The following is a 25,258-nucleotide window of genomic DNA, read 5'->3' as shown; positions in this document are numbered from 1 at the left end:
GCCAGTCAAGGAGAGCAGCCCTCCAGAGGAGGGCTAGCCCTGTGCATCCTGCCACACAACACTTCTTGGCCTCTGCCTGCCAGTGCCTATGCCTTGGCTCTGGGGATGAGTGAGTGGGCGAGAGGAGAGCCCACTTCGCCCCAAACCTAGCCCTCAGTTCACCACGCGTTTCCCAGCTGACCCGGTGGGCCTTTACCCAGCTTTGGTCCAGCTTCCCCCTGGCCACCTGTGTGCTCAGTCTGGCGATTTTCCACCCACCGGGCCACTTGGCCTCACACCTTTGGTGTATAGACATGGATCTTGAGCAGAATCGTCAAGGTGGAGTCTTTTTGTCTCCTCCTCCATCCCTCCTACTGGGAATGAGCCCCACTGTCGGCCTTCAAAAGCCTGACTTAGTACAATGCATGGCCAGAGCTCACTTTCCAAGCCGTTCTGTTACAGGACAGGACCTACCTCCTATCCCACTGTGCCTGGATGCTTTATATGAAGCAGGGTATAAAAGACTGACTGCAAATGTTCTCGCCTCGGTCATTCCTCGGTCAGCAGCAGCCTGACAAGGATACGCAGAGAACTTTCTGGCTTAGTCACAGGTCAGGATTTGATTTTGAAGAAGACACTCACAAAAACATTGCAGAGGTGGATACAGTTGAATTAGAGTAACCTTTGACCCTAAATGTGATGGTGACATCAAAAGGAAAAACAATCAAACCTCCCCTCTTGTTACATAGATCACTGTTTAGGTTTTTAATGTTCTAACTGTTGCCTGATCCCATTCTGTTGTTACTACTCTAATCTTGGGAATAGACAGATACCTTTGGTAGCAATACTTGCTTTTTTATTTTTATTTTAAAGGACACCAATCTGGCTATATTGTTCAGACTGGCCTTGAGCTGAGTACTCTTCCTTCTCCAGGCTCCCATCCCCACTTCCCGGGAGCTGTGACGATAGGCATAGCCTCCGCTGCTTGCCCGAGGAAACTGTGGTAACGCTGGGTTGATTTTAAAATTGCTTGACTCCCAGGGACCGTAATAGCTGTTACACCAGTGCTGCCGCACTGACGGGTCTATCAGGTTCCCGAGTGGTGTGCTGGCCAAGCGCAGCACAGGAGGGCGGGGCAGGCCCCTGACGGTTCCCACGTTAGCCGTGACAGCATTTCCCCAAGAAAGTGGCACGCATCTCTGCAAGGTCCAAGGCCGGGGTACCACTCTGTGTGTGCGTGTGTGTGTGTGTGTGTGTGTGTGTGTGTGTGTGTGTGTGTATTGTACAGGTGTCAAAGTTGTTGCAGATTGGCTAAATAAGCACACACATGTTCCTCAAGTCTTTTCCAACATTTATTCATTATTCTTGCTGTGTTTTATCATGAAATTGGGTTCCTGCCACATGTGAGGCACAGGACAGGCACACTCATTGGTGGAACAGTTTCCAAACATGGTTGCAGCCTTACAGGCCGGCGGTCCTGAAGGCAGTATCACCCAGAGGAGGGGCTCAGTGCAGTTCAGGGGCAGTGTCTTAGAGGGGCGACATCATTTTATTTTCCCTAGAAATTTCAGTCAGAGTGGAGGGGTACTTCTGCAGACCAGGCGTGAATGAGTTTTGCATGCGTCTAAGTTCTATGGAGTGACTGGTGTTGGGTGGAGACAAAAGAAGGGCTTGTTTCCCGTGGCTTTTACGTCTGGAAATAATCATCTTTAACCAACTTGCATCATCTGAGAAAGTTTTGAATCTGTGGGTTTCTGCTACCCTGGGCCATAGCCAGGATTCCCCATTCTGTTCTTCCTCCAGCCTCCCTGCCTTATGTGTACCTGTGGGAGGTTTTCTACTGAGCACAACCCCTTGGCTTTCCATGGCCATGCTCTATATGAAATCAGAAAGCCAGTCTCTGTACCTAATCATCCTTTTCTGATGGAGACAGCCAAATGTGTGTGTGTGGGGGGGAGCCTGGACTCGACAGTGCACCTTGTAAAATAGCCAGGATGCCTTTGTCCTAGGAGCTAGAGCTGGAGAGGGCCCTGGAGATCACCAGTCCAGGGAAAAGGGACTCTCCCATGAATTGTCCCCATCTGGAAATTCCCTCACCCACTTACCTCCAGGTCCCTCAGTACTCAAGAATCCTTTCTTCCTGGGGTCCTGGCCCCTCTTGCTGAACGTCAAATCAGAGCTACCTTTCTCTTGGCAACCTTAACCTTAGGACTGACTGACTCGTCTCTGTCTTCTGTGCTCAGGGCATGTCAGGTTTCATGAAGGTTTTCTCTAGAAGGCTGAGAATCAACTGATGGTTTTATTCTCACTAAGCTGGCGCTGGGCTAAATCCGCCCTTCAGTTGCCTCAGCTCTTGGTACATTCTCCCTTTCCTCTCTTCCTTGTAGTTTTTCCAACTGGACAACCCGACCTGAATGAGTTTCCTGAGCTCCTCCCAAGTGTCTTTCTGACCCCACAGCTTCTGCTGAAAAATAGAAAGTCACTCCCCAGACATTATTCTGCTCTACGGAAGCTTGTGGTCCAGCCTGAGCATTTCATAGGCTTGCCACACCCCAAATTTGCAACCACGCCCACCAAGAAGCTCCATTCAAGCACAGCTCCTTTGACTCTCACTTCAGCTTTCTCCCACCTTCCAGACTGAGTGTGTGTCATATGACGAGTGTTCTGTCAGCGTTTGTGTAAGAGTTCTGAATTTTACCGTGGGTGGTGGGAGGCTTATTTTTATACCAGTTCCACAACTGAGTGTCTTGTCTGCCCCCCCCCCATCCCTCTCCCTCACAACTGACCCTGAGGCTCAGCTTCCTGTTTTTGGAGGCTGTTTCCAACAACCAAGATTCAGGTTTTAGATTCCATGGTTAGTAGTCGGAGTTGAAGGCTGTAGCAGCTGATCTCCTTCGTCTGCCTGTATTTCCAAACTCTACCGAAGTAGGAAACAGAATCAGTCTGGCATGGATGGAGTCTTATAGAATTGGTTTGCTCGACTGACTTGTTCGTTTTTCTTCTATTGTGTGTGTGGTCTCTCCAAGAAGACTGAGAGTCTGACGTTGCCACAACCCACCTGGTCCCATTGCCATGTCATTGCCAATCTCACCTTAAAGTTACAAGTGTCTAATCTATTTAGAGAGTAAAACACCTCAAAATTTTCTCAATTAGTTCTTTATAGTTTTAAATTAATTGTGCTAGTTTGGGGAGTTTGGGCAAATGATTTGCCCAAATAAGCTAGAGGACAGATAAAGTGAAGATGTTTGGCCTTTCAGAAGATGGCTTCTGAAAGGTCAGGCACTGTAGCTGACACTCTGCAAATCACCTCACTTAATGTGAACAACAAGGATGAGATACGAACTGTTGCCCTTTCGCTGGCATTGGTAAACTTCGTGAAGGCTGGTTTGCATATTTCCTTGATGACTCACATTAGCTCATGACTAAAACCCTTAGGTCTTTCTTTCTAATTTTATTGAAATCCTGTTGTATTGGGAATATTGGGAATATTGTGCTTTCTCTGCTATAAACCCAGTGCTTGGGACAGTCACTGGAATATAGATAGCACTCAGTAATATGGAACAGTGATTCCACCGCAACCTGGGGATCTTGCATTAACACGCTCAGCTTCATAACCCTCATTTAGGGTGTTTCCATTTATTGTTGTAAAAATTCATCTTAGTGGTTCCCAGTTACTGCTTAAGTTTGTTGACTTTCACTCACCTTGATAGCACTTTTAGCAGAACATTTGAGGCCTTTGTTTCCCCATGTTTATAGACTGAAGAAAGATGTTTATTAGTTCTTCTGTTCATTCATGTAGACATTCAGCACAGAGCTATGTAAGCCATGCACCATGGTCCACCATGCAGGAGAACTTTAAGGGCAGTTCGTTCTGCCCAGGGAATGACTGTGTATACAGACCACAGAAGTGCCAAGGAACCTGAAGAAGAGTTGCTCCCAAGGCCCCTTCCAAGAGGGAAGGTGGAGACAGGGAGCCTGGCTCCCCTGATATATGTCCTGAGAGGGGCAGTCCTGGGGAGAACCCCCAACCTGGGTCTTCCTGTGCCCGAAACCACCCACCCCAGCCCCAGCTCCTTCTACACTCCTGTTACTACTGGTGTTTCTGTCTTAAAGTAATGATTGACACCTTCAAGGGTGATGGGTAGGCTAGGTAAAGGAGTGCATGGCTGAGCTGGGTCCTAGAGGCGCTCTCCTGAAAGAATAACCTAAAAAGTTCATGTGTTGCTTTTTTCCTGTAGACCCCAGAGAAAAAGTTATTTCTCCTCATCAGTTCCATCTACTCATCTTTTTCAGGTTCTTGCCTACTTAGTTGTTGTATAATAAGATAACATTCCCTTTTGCTAAAAACATGGCTTTTAAAAAAATCATCTTTTTAAAATAATTTATTTTATTTCATGTTATGTGCATTAATGTGAAGGTGTCAGATCCCTTGGAATTGGGGTTACAGAGTTAGGAGCTGCCATGTGGGTGCTGGGAATTGAACCCGGATCCTTTGGAAAGGAAGATAGTACTCTTAACCATTGAACCATCTCTCTAGCCCAACACATGGCTTTTATTTTATTTTCCTTTTCATTGTTGTGCATGTGAAAGCATGAATGATAGGTGTGGGCATGCATTCCACAGATGTCAGAGGACAACTTCGTGCAGCCATTTCTCTCCTTTCCCCTTTCTGTGAGTTCCCAGGATTAATCTCAGGTTTGCATGGCAAATGCCTTTATCCACTGAACCATCTCAGCAGCAAAATCTTCTTGTTATAAGAGATTTGTTTGTGTGCTTGTTTTGTAAACGTTACTCCATGAATCAGATGATAATAAACCCAAACTGTTTATATATTTTTAGGAAGTGCTGCATTTTCACGGCTGCTCTTGCTCACAGTGTCAGCACAGGCTATACGGCATTGCCCACCCTTTCTGGGGATGAAGAGCTGATAGATTTCTCAATAGGCAGAAGGATGGAGAAAGGGGCTATGACTAGACAATAAAGATGGTGAGCTTTCAAGATGGCTGGCCTCTTCCTTGCCCTCCCAACACAAAACTCTGATAGCTTAAGACAAAGGCCTGGCAGGCTTTTCCTGCCACTGTGAGGTTCCCCTGTAGTGGGCTACTGAACTACAGCCATCTCATGAAAGTTTTCCTAAGAATACTTTAAGTAGTAAAATTATCTTGGGTAAAGCTGGGCTCTGGACCAGCCATAAATTCCTGTACAATATGGCTCTGACATAAGGTTAACTGCCTGACCATCTAACTGCTGTCTCTCTGCTTCTGTCAACAGCACTTGCTTGCTGCTTTTTCAGAGCTTATTCAGAGCTGGCTTTCTGAATATGTCACAACTGTAGTTTTTGCCCATAAAAACCAGGCTGCTCCCACTAATCTGCTTGGGACAGTCTCACCAGCAGTTAATAAAAACTCCATTTGACTTATTTAGGTACCCCATAACTAAGCCTCTCTGGAGTATATCTCTTCAGGTACCCCATAACCCTGCCTGTGGACCTGTCCAACAAGTTCAAGGCCAGACCAGAACATGTGTACCCAAACTTGTGGGCCTATCAGACTTTGTCTTTGTTCCAACTGACCAGCCCTAAATTGGGGAAGGAAGATTTCCCCCTCCAGCTCTCAGGAGGAGGCAGCATCTTAAAACACAAAACCAAAAACAAACAACAACAACAGACCCAGCAAGGAGACAGGGTCCAGCTTCCTGAGCCCACCTTGTAGAGGGTCTTTTTCTCTGCATGTCTTGCTATGTGTCTTTCCTCTCCCCTGTCTTTACACGCTGATTCTGGCGGCTGTGTCTGAGGTTTCCCCTGCTGCTATGTGCCTTTTAATGCCTTAACTGGCAGAGAAAACAAGACACCCCGGCAGTACCAGCTGGACACTCAGTAAAATAATTCTGACTTAACCAGCTATGCTTTGAGGTGATTCCACTGCTTGGTGCAGCGCAGACCACACTCGCCTCCTGACTTTATAGGTCCTGGTGGAGAAAGGATGGCGTTCTCTCCACCATCAAGGGCCTATGCCTGGCTGCTTCTTCTCAGAAGCTCCTCATGCATGGATACCTTCAGGGTCCTTTTTCATCTAGTATCTGTGCACCTCATTAGCAAACTTGGTTGTCGGAACTCCTTATTCTTGGCTGAAACTCCCTGGTGCCTTTCTGCATCTGACCCAGAGCATCTAGCTACCCCCAGCAGACATTTTGGTTTCAACCACAAATTCCATTTATGCCATGACACCCACAGAACTTCTCTGACCCTCTAAAAGCTATCTTGACCCCTGTCTGTAATATAGATCCATTGAGCATATTCTTAGCTCAAATGGATGAAATAACTCACCCCTTGCAATTCATATGCTGAAATCCTAACCTAGAAACACAGGTATATGACCCTACTTGGGGACAAGATCTTTACAAAATGAGGTCATGAGGGAGGGTCCTAATCCAGTGTGACCAGTGTCCTTATAAAGGGGGACATTTGGATACAAACACATGGAGAGAATTCTGTGTGGAGGTGGAAGAAGAGATGGGTGATGCTTCCTCAAGACAAGGTGTTAGAGCCGCCCTGAGTACCACAGGATGCAGCAGGAATCCAGAGTCCGGGATGGAAGCCTGGGACACAGGCCCTCTCATAGCTCTCTGGAAGCAGCATAGTCCACACTCTGTCCACACTCTGGGCTTCTTGTCTTCAGAGGAGGGACAACTCTGGTGGGATTTTCGATGATTGAGCCAGGCGGTGTGTGGTACCTTGTTTTGAATAGAGACACTGGACTCTGGGAACAGTAAGAGGATTTCTGTGTTTTCTCCCAAGCTTGTGTCTATTCCACTGCTAGGTAGATCTGAGAAGCACTTATTGAGTATCTAGTGTGTGTGTGAATCTTTTTTTTTTTTTTTTTTAATTTACTTATACTACTCTACAAAACAACCCCACAGAGGATGGGGCTGTGATTCAGTTATTGAAGTGTTTGCTTAGCATGCACGATGCACAGACCAAAACAAGATCCATGCTGTCACCTCAGTACTTGGGAGGTGGTGACAGGAGGATCAGGAGATCAGGAGTTGTCATTGGCTACCTAGAAAATTCAAGATTGTCATGGGCTCTGTGAGATTCTGTCTCAAAAAACCATGACAAAATAAACAAATGAGGGCCAGCTTATAAACCATGTCATCACTGTTTCTCAGGAGGAAGAAGCTGAGGTTCAGTGAGGTGAACAGGCTGAAGAGGGTCACCCAGCCAGGAAGTGGAAGAGCCTGATGGGAACTCAGCTCTCTTGCTTCTAAACTGTGGGCAGTGTCCACAATAGATGTCCACAAATGGCACACCTCGGCAGGGATCCCCAGCCCTCCTTTCTCCCCATTTGTTCTGTTTTGTTTTAGATAATTAGTTCCTCAGTATGGGCACTCCCTACCAGCATTTACATGACTGAAGGCTGGGTTCCTGCAGCTCTGTGGCCCTGAACGCGTCTCTCCCTGTGCCTTGGTGGCCCTTGTGTGCCCATCTCTGCAGAGTGGGACTGTAGGGTCCACTGCTTTCAGAATCACCAGGTCCCATTGAAGATGGACGTCTCTGGGACGAATAACGTTGCTTTCTGATTTGAAAGGAAATATGTATTCCTTATTAAAATTAAGAAAGTGGGACTGGAGAGATGGCATTCGTTGTTGAGAATGGGGCACAGGGGTCCCATTCAGGCTGTAATTCCTGCTCCAGGGAGATCTAACTTCTCTGGTCTCTAAAGCACCTGCACTCACCTGTGGTGAATACACACACACACACACACACACACACACACACACACACACATGTCACTCACTCCCTTTAAACTGTGGAAGTGCTGGGAGTGAGAATCTATTTTGTTGGAGGAAGATCAAGGGAAGAAAGCCTTGGATGAGTGAAAGGGCTTTTCTTCTTTTCCTTTCACTCTGAGGCAAAGGTAGTTAAGTGCCAGCGAATTATATGCAGGGCAAACACACCTGTGATAAATGCATCCTGCATATGTCACCTTGTGCATGCTGTGCAGGAGGGGCATGCTGCCTGATTATATTTTTCCCCAGCTGTTCTCTGGGAGGTACAGTCTATCCTGTGGAAGCATGATGGCCTCTGTCTTAGTCAGGCTGTCTACTGCTTCAATGAAACACTATGACCAAGCAACCTGGTGGGGAAAGGGTTTATTTGGCTTATACTTCCACAATGCTATTTGGCATCGAAGGAGGTCAGGACAGGAACTCAAACAGGGCAGGAACCTGGAGGCTGGAGCTGATGAGGAGGCCATGGAGGGGTGCTGCTTACTGGCTTGCTCATCACAGCTTGCCCAGCCTGCTTTCCTATAGAACCCAGGACCACCAGCCCAGGGATGGCCCCACCCACAATGGTCTGATTGATCACTAATTAAGAAAATGATCTATAGGTTTGCCTATAGCGTGCTCTCTCTCTCTCTCTCTCTCTCTCTCTCTCTCTCTCTTCTCTCTCTCTCATTTGTTTTACATACCTACTACAGTTTTTCCTCCCTCCTCTCCTCCTGGTGCCCCTTTCCCCAACCCACCCCCTTTCCCTTTCTCTTCAGGAAAGGGCCGGCCTCTTTGGATATCAACCAGACATCACATATCAAGTTGCAGTAAGACTAGGCACTTCTTCTATTAATGTTGGACAAGCAACCCGGTAGGGGGAAAGAGTCCCAAAGGCAGGCAGCAGAGTCAGAGACAGTTCCTGCTCCCACTGTTAGGAGTCCGGCAAGAAAACCAAGCTGCACAACCGGAGCATATGTGTGGAGGGCCTAGGTCAGTCCCAGGCAGGCTCCGTGGTCGGTGGTTCAGTCTGTCAGGCCCTGTGGGTTCAAGGTTTTTGATTCTGTGGGTTTTCTTGCGGTACCCTTGACCACTCTGGCTCCTTCTTCCGTGGGATTTCCCAGTTCTACCTAATGTTTGGCTGTGGGTCTCTGCATCTGTTTCCATCACTTGCTGGGGAAAGCCTCTCTGGCTTAGGCACCAATATCTAGAATATCTTTGGGAATCATTTCATTGCTTTTTTTTTTTTCCCATTCATGTTTGGTTCTCTTGTGAGTCTCTGGGCTATCCAGCCTCTGGCTCCTGGCACTGTCATAGATGCGCTCCCTCTCATGGCTGGTGGCCATTTCCCCAATTTCTGTGCCACTCTTAGCCCTGCATAACTCATATGCAGGACAGATTGTAAGTAGGAAGTTTTGTGGCTGAGTTGGTGTCCCAGTCCATCCGCTGGAAATCTTGACTGGTTACAGGCGATGGCCTGTTTAGGCTCTATATTCCCATTGTTAGGACTCTTAATAAGGTTACTCCTCAGTGAGATCAAGGACTGTCCTTGTTACTTCATTTCTTTGGGTCTGAGGATTGTAGTATGGTCATCCTCTACATTATGGCTAATATCCACTTATAATTGAGTACATACCATGCTTGTCTTTCTGGATCTGAGTTACTTCGCTCAGGATGATATTTTCTTGTTCCATTAATTTGCCCATAAATTTCATAATGTCATTGTTTTAAATAGCCAAGTAACATTCCATTGTGTAAATGTACCACATTTTCTTTATCCATTCTTTGGTTGAGGAACATCTAGGTTGTTTCCAGTTTCTGGCTATTACAAAGAAAGCTGTTATGAACATAGTTGAGCAAGTGTCCTCGGTGGAGCATCCTTTGGGTAGATACCCAGGAGTGGTATAGCAGGATCTTGAGGTAGAGTGATTCCCAATTTTCTGAGACATCGCTAGATTGACTTTCAAAGTGGCCTACAGCCTGATGTTATGGAAGCATTTTCTTAATTGAGGTTTCCTTTTCTCAGACGACTTTAGCTTGTGTCAAGTTGATGTAAAACTAGCCAGCACAGCCTCTGTGTTTGGGTGGGGTGTAATTGGAGGTACCAGCTCCATGTCTGAGTCTCAAATATCTGGAGTCAGGCTTGTTGTCCATTCTCTATTCTGTCTGATACAACTCCATCCATTCCCAGCTCTGGTCCTCCAGGGCAGGAATGCCATGCCTGGTCAGGAGGCTTTTGTGCAAGGAAGCAAAGCTGGAAGCCACATCTGCTTTACAAATGGTGCAAGTTTCCGCAGACTCGGGTTCAGTCAGCCTTCTTCATGGTGACGCTTTGGTCTTCTTAGTGTCTGCATCAGCATTTTGGTAGACAGTGAGCTAGGTTGAGTCAGTGCTGCTAGCCAGATGCCTTTGGCTGGGATCCAAGCAAGAACCTAGCTACCATCTCTGAACCACTGCCCTGTGCTCTGATGCAGCCACCCTCCTGGGTCCACACAGGCAGCCCCTGAGGTCTCTCTGCTTAGGCATTCCACACTTCCTCTCTATGCCACCAAGGCAGCATGTGCTGTGGCCCTGTCCTCTCATCTCTCCTTCTTTGCCCGGCATCTCCCTTGCTGCTTTGCTTGAAGACAGTATAGCTATAGAGTTAAGAAATCTGACTTTAACTGCAGGCATTAGCTGTGTGACCTTGATCGGTACACGGAGGTCTCGGCTATCCTGGCCTTCAGCTTCTCTGGTGGGATGGGAACCTCCAGACAATTAACCGGCCGTGAGGGTACTCAGCCTCTGCTCTGGCCGCACCCTATCACCCAGGACCTCTCTGCTGACCTTCTCAGCCTTGTCTGGCTTTATCATGCCGAGTCTTAGGTCACCCAGCTCCTCTGCTTCCTTTATCCCTGGGCCTGAGCTGCCGGGGACCGCCGGAGAGGCAGGTGTGTGGTGCTGTCAGTGTCTCTTGCAGCACAGGCGCATGCTCTAAACTGGGAGCTGCGCCTCACCCCGGTCTGTTAATTCCCCATTAGGATAAGCCTCTCCTAGGGCCTGAGTGCTGTGCACTCTCTCTGAATTCCAAAAGACGTCAAATTCTTGCTGTGAAGTCTCTGCTATGGTCTCACCCGAGTAAGAAATAAATCATTACGGCCTGTTTCCAGTACATTTAGAGCTGGGCAGTGACTCATAGATAAGCAGGAGGCACGAGGGCCCTGTTTTCCCTGGCTAAACTGGCACCTGCTTGCCTGGCTACTTTCTAAATTTTATTTTATGTTGAAAAGTTCCTGACAGGCCAGCTGGGTGGTGGCAGCACACGCCTTTAATCCCAGCAAATTGGGAAACAGAGACAGGAGGATCTCTGAGTTCAAGGCTAGCCTAATCTTCAGACCAGTTCCAGGACACCCAGGGTTATGCAGACAAACCCTGCTTGAGGTCGGGGAGGGAGAGGAGAAAGAACAAAAGTTAGACAGTTTGTTACCTGACTGAACCCCTGTGTCAGGAAAAGGGGGCATCTCAACCCCCCACAAGGTGGGGAATTTTGGGTGTGGACTGTGTAGACCAGTGGTAGAGACTGTGATTCTCTAGATCACCAGTCTATGGGAAGAAAGGGCACAGATTTTTTATTTTATTTTATTTTATTTTATTTTATTTTTTTGTAATCAGGGATTGTAGAGCGCTGTTTTGTGTGCTGGTGATTTTTGCCATTTGTCCAGGATGACCACTCCCCTCTCCCCAGCAGCTCCCTAACCCTGCGTACCCCTACTTCTACAGAACTAAAAAAATAGATTTCTAGTTTTTGTTCCTCTGAGTCTCTAGCACTCTCATTGTGGAGTGAGGATCCTTGTCCCCCTAGTATTCCATCTTTTTGCCACCTCAGAGTTTAAACCATTTTACTGTCCTCTCCTCCAGTCTGAGTAGAGGGGAGGAGGCTAAGTTCACAGGCAAAGCTGCTGCTGTGACAGCTTGAGGGAGACCTTGTCTGCAGCTTGATTAGGGGACAGTCTTTTCTGTGCTCCACTGGCCCTCAAAGAGCCCACTTCATCACCCACTTCATCAGCCCACCCACATGGACCTCTGCAATAACCGGCCCCCACCGAGACCCTGACATCAATTTTCTTGTCACAGGGAGAACAATATCCTCTTCCCTTCCTTTCCTACCTCTCTTTGAGACTGGGTCCCACTGTGCAGGCCAGATTCCAGAGTCCCCTTGGACTCGCCCCATGCTTCCCAAGTGCTGGAGTTACAGGTATGCTACCACCAAGACTAGCACAGAGAATAATTTTTTACTTGAGTTTTTGGTTTTTTGAGGCAGGGTTTCTCTGGGTGGTCCTGGCTATTCCGGCGGAATTCATTCCGTAAACCAGGCTGGCCTTGAACTCAGAGATCTACCTGCCGTTGCCTTCCAAGTGCTGGTATTAAAGACTGTGCTGGTAGCACATTTTTTTAAATAATCTTTTAAATGGAAGTCAAGTCTTGTTACTTTTAGCCAATATTTTCTGATTGCTTCCTTTTCTTTCTTTCTTTCTTTCTTTCTTTCTTTCTTTCTTTCTTTCTTTCTTTCTTTCTTCTTCTCCCCTCCTCCTCCTCCTCCTCCTCCTCCTCCTCCTCCTCCTCTTCTTCTTCTTCTTCTTCTTCTTCTTCTTCTTCTTCTTTTTCTTCTTCTTCTTCTTCTTCTCCTCCTTCGTTTCAAGACATGGTTTCTCTATGTAGCCTTGGCTGTCCTGGTTTCACTTGGTAGACTAGGCTGACCTTGAACTCACAGAGATCCACCTGCCTCTGCCTCCCCAAGTGCTGAGATTACAGGTGTGTGCCACAGCACCCAGATTCTTTTTGGTTTTTTGATTTATTTGTATGAGTGTCGGTACAACACACAGATGCAATCAATGGCTATGAAGGTCAGAAGAGGGCATCCTATCCCCAGGAACTGAAGTCACAGATCCTCATATGGCTCCACATGGGTGCTTGTGATTGAATCCAGATCCTGTGGAAGTGCAGCCAGTGTTCTTAACCCTGAGCCATCTCTCCAGGCCTTTCCTTTTGTCCTGTCTGTAAAATAAGAATCCCAACTTCTTTCTTCATTTCCCAGGGTCCTCTCACCTAGCACGTTCTCTGCTGCATCTCCAGCATCTCTCACTCAGGAAGGCCCAGCGATATGGGCTCTTTGGTCTTTGCATACACTGAGCCGCTCCTCAGTACCAGGCCGTGGCATTTGCTAGAATGCGCTTGCTCTGGGCACTTCACCTCGCCTTACATGCCTAGCCCCACCCCTTTCTTCACATCTTATGTCGTTTCCTGGGGAAACCAGCCTTCCCCAGTGACTGGTTACTTCCTTCCTAGCATTAGTCTTTGTCTCATTGCTTCCTGATCTCACGAGGTCAAGGCCTCAGTGACTCACTCATTGGAACCCGAGCACGTAGCATTGAGCTCAGCAAAGTGGGCATCTGTTGAATGAAAAAGACCTTTGTCACTCTTTTGTGACATTAGAAATGGTACCTGGTTACATGAAGAGAAGGCAGTTTAGCAAGCAGAGGACCTGCAGCTGAATCTGGAGGTGCTTACTTGCAACTGTCCGAGAAGGCTCTCAAGGACTCCCAGGCTCCTTTGCATTTCCTGCTCTGTCATCCTTAGCACTTAGACTTTATCTCATGGCTACAAGATACCTGTCTTGTTTGTTTATTTTCAAATATTTTTATTTTTTAAGTTTTGTGTATGTGTGTGGGTCTTCACCTGGGTATGTGCACATGAGTGCAGGCACCCCCAAAGGCCGGAGGCAAAGGTTCAAGGTGGAGCCAGCGTTACAGGCCACCCAACATCAGTGCTGGGCACCAAATTCCTGTCCTTTGCCAGAGCAGTAAGTGTGCGTAGCCACTGAGCCACCTCCCAGCTCCTACACTGTCTTCAGTGGGAAGTAAGGGAAGAGCAGAGCGGAGTTTTCTTCTGAGTGTATCCCTTAGCTGGACAGCCACGTTCCCAGCGCCAAGTGAGCTTTTACCAGTGCCAGGAATGGTACCGGGTATTCCTAGCAGGAGAAGCGTTGGGAACCAGTGCTTCCAGCTGAGAACATGCCATCTGCAAGGCCTCATGGCTTTTCTGGCAAAGAAGAACGGAAGAAGGGGAAGCCAGCAAGATGGCTGCACCTTTCATGGTCAGAGAGAAGTCAGCAAGGGAAGAGAGGAAAGGAAGAATCGACGAGAGAGAGACAGACCAGCCCCAAGACCCAAGGCGACATGGCCGTTAGTATTAAGATTCTGCTGTAATAACATATAAAATGTTTTCATGTGTCATGTGAGTATATAAGGTAAACATTTTTAAAACCATACTGTGTAGGGGCTGGAGATATAGCTTAGCTGGTAGAGTGCTCTCCTAGTGTGGACACAGTCCAGGGTTTGAACCCACACCCCTCCTAAAACCAGGTGAGGGACATACTGTCATCCTAACACACTGGAGGTAAAAAACAGGAAGGTCAGGAGTTCAAGGTCATCCTCTGCTACATAGCAAGCGTGAGTCTGAGGTACATGTGTCAATGCTAAAATACATAACTTTTTTTTTTTTTTTGAGGTTTCAGGGTGTAAATCCAGGGCCTTATACAAACCAGGCAAGTCATGTACCGCTGGGCTTCACCCCCACTCCTGGCAATAATTTCAAAATAATGCAATGCTATTCTAACCTTAACTTGTAGAATGAATTCTGTGCTGGGTCTCTTCTGCTTTACTTTCTTGCAAGTTTAATATGGACCAGAGACTGAGGTACCAGCTTCATGGAAACAGTTTCTCATGAGAGGGAACATTTGTGGAGTTTACATTCTCTCTCTCTCTGTCCCTCCTCCTTCCCCTTCCCTCTCCCTCCTTCCCTTTCCCCTCTCTCCCCTCCTCCCCCTCTCCTTTCCTTCTCCCTCTTCCTCTCTCCTCTCTCTCTTTCTCTCTCCCTCCCACCTCTTTCTGGAACTCACTCTGTAGACCAGGCTGGCCTCAAACTCAGAGCTCCACCTACCTCTGTCTCCTAAGGTGTATATCGCTACACCCAGCTTGTGTAGGGCAAAGCTCAACCTGGGGGCTTCTGTCAGGGAAGCTTCAGACAGCCAGTTGGCAAATTTCAAGAGCTGACTGCATTCCCTGTGGAAGTTAAAAAATAAAAATTCCCAGCTTGTGGGCTTTAGCACATGAGGAAACCAGAAGGTTTGTAGAAAATAGCAAGGCTGTTAGGAAAACTGGTTGCCATAACAACGGGGCATGGCATTGGTTACAAAGAAGCTGTGGTGGCCTATGCACCCTTCCTAAGAGGAGGGATGCAGGTTTCAGGACTTCAGTGAACAGCAGCATGTCTGGAACTAAGACCATGTTCTGTTATTTTTCTCTCAGACTCACTTTCCAGACAGTCAGGGTGCAGCAGTGAGGCCCATCAGCTGGTGGGGCTGATAAGGGATGAGTGAGCATGCACACATGAATGTCGGCATTGTCTCATCGGCGTCGTTTGCATTCGCTGGGCGCCTCTCCAGGGCCAAACAGCCCACGGTTGTTACCTGCCTCAGTCATCTCCACCCTGCAGACGGGAGGGGCAGAGGTCGGGCCTGTCTAAAGCATGCAGGCCTGTCTCATGTGGAACCCGGGGGTCTCTCCTCCGTGGCAGCTTTCATCCGGCTGCCAGCTCAGCTCCTCATCGCTGTTTCCCTAATAGTTATGACAGCTTTCGAACTGGGCCCTTCGCAGCCCGGTCCAATGCCTTTCACTCTTGCTGGGGGAAGTTCTGACACAGCCGGGATCCATGTCATGCTATTCTCAGAGTGTCGCAACTCCCCACTGCACACTGTGAAGGCAGATGCCAGCCTGCACTGAAGGCTTCTCTCCAGCGTCTTCCAGCAGCTTTGCTGCAGGTTCTCCACTCACCTTCACCAGAGAGCTCTTAGACTGAGGCTCTTTTTCCCAAAGAGCTTCCCTTCCTGACCCTACAGCTCAGTCACAGGCTGCTGCTGCTGCTTTTGGCCATAAACTCATGGAGACCAGAGGTCAAGGTCAGAGGCTAGATAGTAAATATTCTAGGATTTAGGCTGCATAGGGTTTCTTTTGGACTTTCTCAGCTTCGCGGTTTTCAGTTCCCTCTCAGCCACAGACAATTCACAAACGAGCCTGTTTGTATTCCAATGACTACTTTTGTTTTAAATTTTAAAATGTTATTTATTTTTTTCTTCTCTCTCTTGTTTCTTTCTGTCTCTTTCTGTGTATGTGTGTGATATGTTCAAGCGTGTAGGTGCCCACAGAGGCCAAAAGAGGAAACTGGATCCCATGGACCTAGAGATGCGGAGTCTGTGAACTGTCCAGCAGGTGTGCTGGGCACCAAACCCGTGTTCTCATGATAGAGTGGCAAGTGTTCTTAGTGCTGGGCCATCTTTCCAGCTCTATTTCCAATTTTTAAATTAACTTTTATTTATTCCGTGTTTGGGGGGGGGGAAGTTGGAGGACAACTTTTGGGAGCAGGCTCTCTCCATATGGGTTCCAAGAGCTGAATTCAGTCATCAGGCTTCTGCATCCTCCGAGCCATCCCGCCAGGCTGCTCTTGTCCTAGGGAGACCTCTGCTATTATTAGATTTTGGACTTGCTGGTTTTAAGGCCAAAGCTGGCACAGAATATAGAAAAGAGGGTGACTTGCTGTTACTAGTCCAAGTCCTCAAAAACACTTCTAAACTCCTTTGCAAATTCCAAATATTCGGTGCTGTGTAACAACCAAGGAACGAGTCAACGAGACAAGCTTATTCCTCACTTTCAAGGACGTTTTTGCATTTTTTCTGTTTTTGAGAAAGGGTGTCTGTAAGTAGCCCTAGCTGGTCTGGAACTCTCTATGTGGACCAAGATGGCTGGTCTTCCAAACTCACAGAAATTCACTTGATTCTGCCTCCCGAGTCCTGGAATGAACGTGTGCACAGACATGAGTGATGGAAGGAAGCTTTTGAAGGCTGCCAAATAACCTCTGATAACACTGGGATGTTAAACAATGCACCTCAGAGACCGTCATTCACATGACGCTCTTCATTTTTGTGACATCATCCACTGTAGGGCAGGGGTGCCCAGGGATTAATTTCATTACCCTTCTGCTTGTCTCTGCCCTGGTGTCCTGGGGATGATGGACCTTTCTGCTCCTTGAGTTCAGGCCCCTGTTGGTAGAGAGGCACAAGGGAGCTCCTGTGACCTGGGCTGTTTTTCTAGCTGGCCCTGATGCAGACAGTGCCCTTTTTGAGTGTGGGGTGCTGCTTCTTGCTGGTGTGAAGAGTAGCCACCTCCCCCATGTCCCTCTGAACTGTGCTCACCCTTTCCCAGTTGTCAGTGACGGCCACCGGCTGAAATGCCGAGCTGCAGTGTCTTTAGACAGTCATTCCACGTCTGGTTGGCTCTGAGTCTGGGGAGTGGATGAATGAAGCTCTGTTCTGGAGCTTACTGTGGTGAATCAGGTGTTTCTTTTCAGAAAAGGGGGCTGCCAGCCGTTATGTAAGGTCTCAGGAAATACCCGGCGAGTGCTCTAAAGAAGACACTTAAATAGAAGCTGCTGAACTTGTTAGCCAAAGGTCTCACGTAAGCCGTTGCTTTTTAGACTTACGTTTTCTGTTTCAAACATGAATTAGAAATTCAGACATTGACTATTCTTGGTGTTCCAAATCCCAAAGTCCGAAATCTAAAGCCAAATGAAAACCCTAGGAAATGTAACAAAGTTATTTGAGAAGGTGGCATTAACATGAACCCCCCCCCCCCCAAGAGATGATGAATTACTGGATATATGTTATCTGGGTATCATTGCTCAAAGCAATCTGAGACCCCCTTGGTCAGAGCCTAAGGCATTTTAAAAAGCATTTCAAGCTTGTATAAAAAGTTGCAAAGATTTAAACTTTACTTGCATATTTCAAGAATGTGAATTTGGCGACATGTCTAATAGGTCTCCACTTGCCCATTACTCAGCACGAGCAACACAGGACAAACATGGCCTCATTTCCACTTCTGTCTCCCTTCACCAACTCGATACTTTTGGAGCAAATTCTAAGAGTCATGTGACTTCATCATGAGTACATGTTAAGGGATAAAAGCTCTTTTAAATTTCATTTATTCTTTTAATTTGATTTTATTTATGTGTATATGTGTGTGTTGGGATGTGAAAGGAGGTGTGTCACAAAAGTGTAATGCCCGCAGAGGCCAGAAGAGGAGGAGGAAGTTCTCTCCATGGAGTTTGTGCTGTTCTGAATCCTGTTGAATGAGAGCACCTCCCTTTCCCTACAGCCTTCCCACGGAGCACAAGTGTCCTCGGACTTTGGGATTTTCCTCATCTTAGCAGCGGGCGCCTTTCCTGGAGCGAGGCTGCTGTCTTCGCGGGGTTATGGGCAAACTGTCTTTCCCCCCTTCCACCAAGTACGCCCTTTTCTTCAGGCTTGTTCTCTGGCTGTATTCAGTAGCTGCAAGCATTCACCATCTGAGGGTGACGGAACATCCTTAAGGTCACTGGAAACAGAATTGCTGGGGTACTGGCCTCAGGTGGCCCAGCAGGGCTGGCTGGCACCCTCTCTTGGCAGTGCCAGGACCTCTCCATATGGCCTTTTGGCATAGGCCAGTGCAGGCTCCTTGTTGCACTGCGGCCCAAGGGCATTTCGCTGTCAGGGCGTCCCAGCTAGCAGGGTGGCGCTGCCTTTGCCTTGCCTTTACTGACCCAGAATCTCGGTTCCAGGTGACAGTGGAGAGTCTGAGTTCATTTCCATGGACCCTTCTGCAGCTTGTAGCAACACCATCTGGCCAAGTTCCTCTTCCCACTTCCTCCCTCTTTGGAAATCCAGTTTTTCTTTCTCAGCTTCACTTCACCTCCGGCCAGGTGGCGTCCTGCCAATGTTGGTTCTCCTGATTCAGTAGGCTCACTCTCAAGGAACTCATGTGCACTGGCCATCAGATAGCGGGTCCCTCCTGTTACCAAATATTCCTCTATCATCAGCCACATGCCTCAGGTGCAACTTCCCAAGACTAATACGTGTCCACCTGACCCCTTCCCGGCACGGCACCTGCCCTGGATTGACGGCATAGGCAGTCTATAAGGCACTCAACACACAGTCAACCTTCTTGTCAACTCTGTCAGCACCAAGCACACAGGGCATGCCTATCTCCACAGACGATGCTGGGAACCAACCCCCAGGCCTTGTGCATACCAGGCAAATGCTCTTCCACTGAATTCTGTCACTAAGTTCCAGCCCTTGCTGTTTAGTTTGGTATGTGTAGCTCAGGCTCAATATACTTTCATTACAGTGTTTAGCTCTGTCAGCCAACTTCATGGGCAAACATAAAACATGATGGATTTCCTAATCGTGTGAATGTGTTTTTTGTTTGTTTGGTTTTATTTTATTTTATTGTCATTTTCAGCCCATTCTTGGCAAACATATAAATCTACCACTGAGCGGACTATGCATTTTGATGGACAGAAGTGAGACTGTGCTATCTAGTAGTCTTCCGTTCCTACCAGTTCCTGGAGCTGTCCCTGCCTGCTTCCTTCCCCCTTCTGTCTTTTTAGGCTCACGGCTTTGCCATGAGAAACATCTTCCCTTCGTTGTACTCCCTGTATTGTACAAGCTTTCCAAAGCCACCCTCTTTGCAAAACTTCCCCAGGCTTCCCCCGTGCAGAACTAATGTGTTCCCATATCTCCTTCTTTTTTTTAATTTTATTTTTTTATTATTAGTTACATGTTATTAACTCTGTATCCCAGCTGTATCCCGATCCCTCATTCCCTCCCAATCCTACCCTCCCTCCCTCATCTCCTCCCATGCCCCTCTCCAAGTCCACTGATAGGGGAGGTCCTCATCCCATTCCATCTGACTCTAGCTTATCAGGTCTCATCAGGACTGGGTGCATTGTCTTCCTCTGTGGCCTGGCAAACCTACTCCCTCCTCGGGGGGGGGGGGAGGTCAAAGAGCCAGCCACTGAGTTCATGTAGAGACAGTCCCTGTTCCCCTTACAAGGCCACTGGGCCTTCCTCATGCCGGTTATCTCACAGTAAATACCTCTGCCCGGAGTGTTGGAGTGACAGAATTACGTGAAGGGGCCATCAAGTGCAGTCGTGCAGTCACTGTCACCCCAGTGTCCCCCACATGCTGCCTTGCATCTGCCGTGGGAGCTTAGCTCTTCAGCTGGCCTCTGTCCCCTGAGGGACATTGTCCATGTGTGTGAGGACCACCCTCCTCGCACTGGACGAAAACTGCCTTGAGGAGAGGAGTCAACTCCGCTCAGTGTCATGAAGGGACGGAGAACGCAGCCTTCTGTCCCTCTGTCTCGCTGAATTCTCAAGCAGCACCCGCTGCTGTGGCCTTGGCCCTGCCTCTCCCCTCCCCTGCCTCAGAGCTTGTCTTGTTGCAGAGCCTGGGAGAAGAAGGGGGAGGCGGGTCCTGAAATCAAATCTTCACCTTTGGCAGGGAGCGGAGAGAGCTGGGCTTCCCTTTTTCGTCCTCCTAGAATGCTCTCTTTCTTTCCAGGACCCCCCTGAGTCAGGGTATAAAGTGGGGAGTATGTGGGTGAGGAGGAAGATTCCCTTTTGGGGAGTGAAGCCTCTCCTCTGGCCAGGACATTGAGGGTGGATGGCTTGACTTTCCTGTAGCCAGGAAAGACCTCATTTATTTTAAAAAGTCTCCCGAGTGCTTAAATATACTTGGATGTATCTCTGGATTATTGAATTTATTTAAATCCAGTGAATGCATTAGCCATTCATGAGGTGCATGTGTTTCTTTAAAAGCCTGTCAATAATCCTCTTAAAAACAGTCTATACCCCCTGGGTCTCTTCTTGTTCGTGTAATGCTAAGCTCAGCATTTGAAATGGCTTTCTAGTGTGCATGGTGGCATACACCTTTAATCCTTACATGAAGGAGGCAGAGGCAGAGGCAGAGGCAGAGGCAGAGGCAGAGGCAGGCAGATCTCTGAGAGTTCCAGCCCAGCCTGGTGTTGTTTCGAGGTGCAGGTGTGGGAGACATTTCTAGCAAAAGCAGAAGCAGATGTCTTGCACCGGAAAGAATAGTGTGTCCAGATATTAGGAGAGCCATTGTGACTGGAGCATTATGAGCGCGGGAGGGAGCACAGATAGGAGACGGCAGAGTGGGAGCACACCGGACGCTCTCCTCTAAGGGCCTCAAGTGACCACACTTGCCATGGGTCATTGGCTAGGCTTACAATACTGGGCAGGATTTTCCTCTCGCTGAGGGCCCCCCCCCCCCAATCCAGTTACTTCCAAGTATAAGTGCCATTATAGCAGCTCTCGGGATGTCTTGCCATGCTGGTCATTGTAGTTCACAGGAGTCCCACTGGGCGGGACTATTGATGCATTTCCTCCTTTGGCAGCTTGCATATCACCTGGTACTGTGAAAGCCAGTCCTCAGAGAGGAGGCCCAGCTCAAATCCTTCTGGTTCTTCGTCCAAAGTGCAGGGTGCCTTCAGCATGCTCTCTGGAGCCTCTGCTGTTAGTCAGGCCTTTGAAGATGAGCTGACTTCGCTGAGCAGACTCCTCCTCCTGTCTGGAGTTGCTCTGCCTCTTAAAGCAGGAGAGCCCTGGGGTCTTCATGGTGCGAAGTTTCAGTCAAATAGCCTAGCCCCAAGCTCGGGTGCTCAAATGTGTCTTCAGGATGCGGACTCTCCTCCCTCTAGGTGAGGTGGTGCTCCAACTCCTGAGCTCCCTGGAGACAGACGCGTAATTCATAGTCAGCTAAGGTAGCCAGCATTTGCTGGTCTTCTTCCTGGCTTCCAAATGTTTAATATCCACTTTGTTCCTATGGTTTACGACTTAATGTTTTCTTATATTTGTTTTAGTGAGATTTTGGAGTAAAAGAAAACTAGTTGCACTTGCAATTATAAATTTTTTCATTTAGTACTTGGAATTCAAAAGTCCATTAAAAAAAAAAAACCAAACACCTTGTTTATAATGTATAAATGGATTAGAGGGCTGGAGAGATGGCTCAGCGTGTGTGCTGCTGAGTGTCTTCAGTTCCCAGCACTCATGCTAGATGGCTCACAACCAGCTCTGATACCCCTTCTGGACTCTGAAGATCTCTGCACACTTACAGGCACATGCCTACACACAGATACACACACACGCACACACACACACACACACTCACAGAGAGAGAGAGAGAGAGAGAGAGAGAGAGAAAATGGATCTTTGAAAGAAAAGGAAATGGATTTGGTAGTTCTTGGTAGTTTTGATTGGAATGTGTCATGGGTGGAATTATTTGTCTAGAAAGGTATGTTCAAGCCCTGACTCCCTTATTTGTACAAAGGGACTTTGCAATGAAATTAAGCAAAATGATGTCAAAAAGGATCAAGGCAAACTGATCCGATGACTAGTGCCCTTGGAAACAGGATGTCCTGCAGGCTCAGACACAGAGAGAAGAATGTCACTGGAAGAGTAGAGACTGGGGTGATGCATCTAAAATCCAGGACACAAGAAGCCAGCCGCAGACCAGTCCCTTCTCACAGCCTCCATGAGGAACCTGCTACTGACACTGTTACTTCAAACTCAGGGCTTTCAGAGCAGTGAGACAAGGCGATTACGCTCCAGTTCACCTGCTGTCAGGCATCTCCTCCCCCCTCCCCATGCCCCCAAGAGAGCAATGCCCAAGAGTCGATAAAGCACTCACAGATAAACCATTCTGGAGGGTTTCAGGGGCAGCGTCTGCATTATTGCATGTGGGGAGCGTGTGGACCGTGATTGGCCATCAGGTTCCTTGGGACACACCACCACCACGCTCTCTATGTAAAAGAAGCACATTCAGTGCAGCCCCATCTGCAGGGGAGCCACCTCGGGCTCCTTCAGAATTCAGTGTTCTGACGCAGAAGCATGCAGAAGCATGCAGAAGCGCAGTGTGCCGGGTAGGCTGGCCATGGCTCGTTTTCTCCTACAATCACCAGTTTGGGGTTCCTTGTTACAATAGCCCTGTGAAGCATACATCTGTACTCGGCTCAATTTTCCTGCCTAAATTAAAACAAACAAACAAAAACCCTGTTTGAAAATTATCAAACCAGCTGAGATTAAGGAGTAACCAGAAAATAAGTAAACAATTACAAGGAGTCCAACCCTGACTCCATTTATTTTGACACAAACCCCTGAAAAACTTCCAGCCACACTGAACCCAACAGGTCTTTCTCCTGTCTCTTACTGCCCCTCTCTCTCTAGAGAATGCCAGAATATAACTTGGCTTTTCAAATTTTCCCATGCAATGTATATTTTAGTCTGAATACAAAGGCACTTACTTTTAAAAGTCCTTAGAAGACAGAAAGACTTTTAGGAATCTTAGGAAGATTTTTTAACTCTCCTCTAAGGACTTCCTGTCCTACACGTTACTTTGTTTTGTTTTGTTTTGTTGTTGTTGTTGTTGTTTTTTGTATTACCATTTTTAAAATTTATTTATTTATTTTTTATTTATTATAGTTTATTCACTTTGCATCCCAGCTCCTCCCCTCCCAATCCCACCCTCCCTCCCTCTTCTCCTCCCATGCCCCTCTCCAAGTCCACTGATAGGGTAGGTCCTCCTTCCCTTCCCTCTGACCCTAGCCTATAAGGTCTCATCAGGACTGGCAGCATTGTCTTCCTCTGTGGCCTGGCAAGGCTGCTCCTCCTTCAGGGGAGGTGATTAAAGAGCCAGCCACTGAGTTCATGTCAGAGACAGCCCCTGTTCCCCTTACTAGGCAATCCACTTGGAGACTGAGCTGCCACGAGCTACATCTATTCTAGGTTATCTCCATGCATGGTCCTTGGTTGGAGTATCAGTCTCAAAAAACACCTCTGGGCCCAGACTTTTTGGTTCTGTTGCTCTTCTTGTGGAGCTCCTGTCCCCTCCAGGTCTTTCTATCTCCCCCTTCTTTCATAAGAGTCCCTGCACTCTGCCCAAAGTTTGGCATCTGCTTTGATACCCTGCTGGGTAGAGCCTAACCTGTGTGTTACTTAACCTGAACACCCCAGCCTAAGCGTTCACCCAGCTTCTGATCACCCTGAAGCAGCTTCAATCACCCTGAATTGGGAGCTTTTATTTTTTCTCAATTAATTAATTAATTCACATTACATCTGATTGTAGCCCCCATCCCTCCTCTCCTACCAGTCCCATGATCCTTCATTCTTTCAACATCCCTCCCCATTCCTCAGAAAAGGGGAGTCCCCCCTCCCAGCTCATCAAGTCTCATCAGGACTGAGTGCATCCTCTTCCTCTGTGGCTTGGCAAGGCCCCCTGAAAGGAGGAAGGTGATCAAGGAGCATGTAACAGAGTCCTTGTCAGAGACAGCCCCTGCTCCCCTTACTAGGAAACCCACATGAAGCCTGAGCTGCCTATTGGCTCTGTCCATGTAGCGGATCTAGGCCCAGTCCATGCACAGCCCTTGGTTGGTGCTTCAGTCTTCACAGCTCCCTCTGGGCCCTGGTTACTTGGCTCTGTTGGTCTTCTTGTGAAGGTCCTGGCACCTCTGGGTCCTCCTATCCTTCCCACCACTTTTCCACAAGATTCCCTGTGCTCAGCCCAATGTTTGGCTATGAGTCTCAGCATGTGTTTCGATTCGCTCCTGGGTGGAGCCTCTCAGAAGGCAGCTATGCTATTCTTGTCTGTGAGCATAGTGTCAGAGGTTGGCTGTCTCCCATGGGGTGGGTCTCAGGTTGGAGACCCAGGCTGGCCAGAAACTGGTTGGACTTTCCCTTGACCTCTGCTCTCTCTTTATCCCTGCACATGTTGTAGGCAGGGTAAAGTGGAAGCTTTTTAGTTCCAAAGGGCACTTCCATAAAAATTGGCTCCACAGAGCCCTGTGGTGAGCTAAGGACAGCAGTGAAGAAAGGTCTCCCCAGCAGACTTCCCTTTCCGGCATTGTGGACCCTTCTGTTAAAGGGATACCTGGATGAACTCAGGGGAACCAGGCAAGGTGAGCTTCCCCAGCACTCACTGTTGCTGAAGGACCCAGAAATCTGTATATTTCATGCCAAAAGAACAGACCTCCTGTCAAAATGCTCATTCTTCAAAACTAAGTTAGCAACTTAATGAATGCATCTGGATACCTAAAGATTTCCCCCAAAGTTTTATTTCTGCTTCAGTTTACTACGGCAACTTTCTTGGAATTGTTAGTCTATGATTTAAAAAATATATAAATGAAACATTCACAAATTGTTACTATATAGCCAATAGTAAAAACTGTTTACTTTTTAGGTGTTTCTCTTTTAAAGGAACTTTCATTTTTATTTTAAAAAATGCTTATTTATTTATGAGGCAGGGTCTCACTCACTATGTTGCCCTGAAACTCGCTCTGTAGACCAGGCTGGTCTTGAACTCTCATAGATCTGTCTGCCTCTGCCTCTCAAGTGCTGTGATCAGAGATATGTCACCACACCTGGCTGTTTTTACTTTAATTCTAAATTAGCATATTACTCATACAGATTTATGACTTACACTGTGAAATATCTATACATGCATACAGCAGGCCACTGTTAAATCAGGGGAAGTAGCATTCCACGCCCTCCTTAAAGTCTAGGGTCACTTTAGTGTGGGTGGCTACTCGG

At 47.7% G+C, this 25,258-nt stretch overlaps 1 protein-coding gene across 1 annotated transcript in view; it reads left to right on the top strand.

Moving 5' to 3' along the window:
- Window positions 1-25,258, top strand: part of Baalc (BAALC binder of MAP3K1 and KLF4) — a 67,462-nt gene that overhangs the window by 955 nt on the left and 41,249 nt on the right. The window lies entirely within an intron of this gene.

The sequence above is a fragment of the Psammomys obesus genome, unplaced genomic scaffold, assembly GCF_907164565.1.
Source record: "Psammomys obesus unplaced genomic scaffold, mPsaObe1.curated_primary_1811, whole genome shotgun sequence".
Lineage (NCBI taxonomy): Eukaryota > Metazoa > Chordata > Mammalia > Rodentia > Muridae > Psammomys > Psammomys obesus.
The sequence above is the reverse complement of the archived record's forward strand: the minus strand, read 5'-3'. Positions and strand labels throughout refer to the sequence as shown.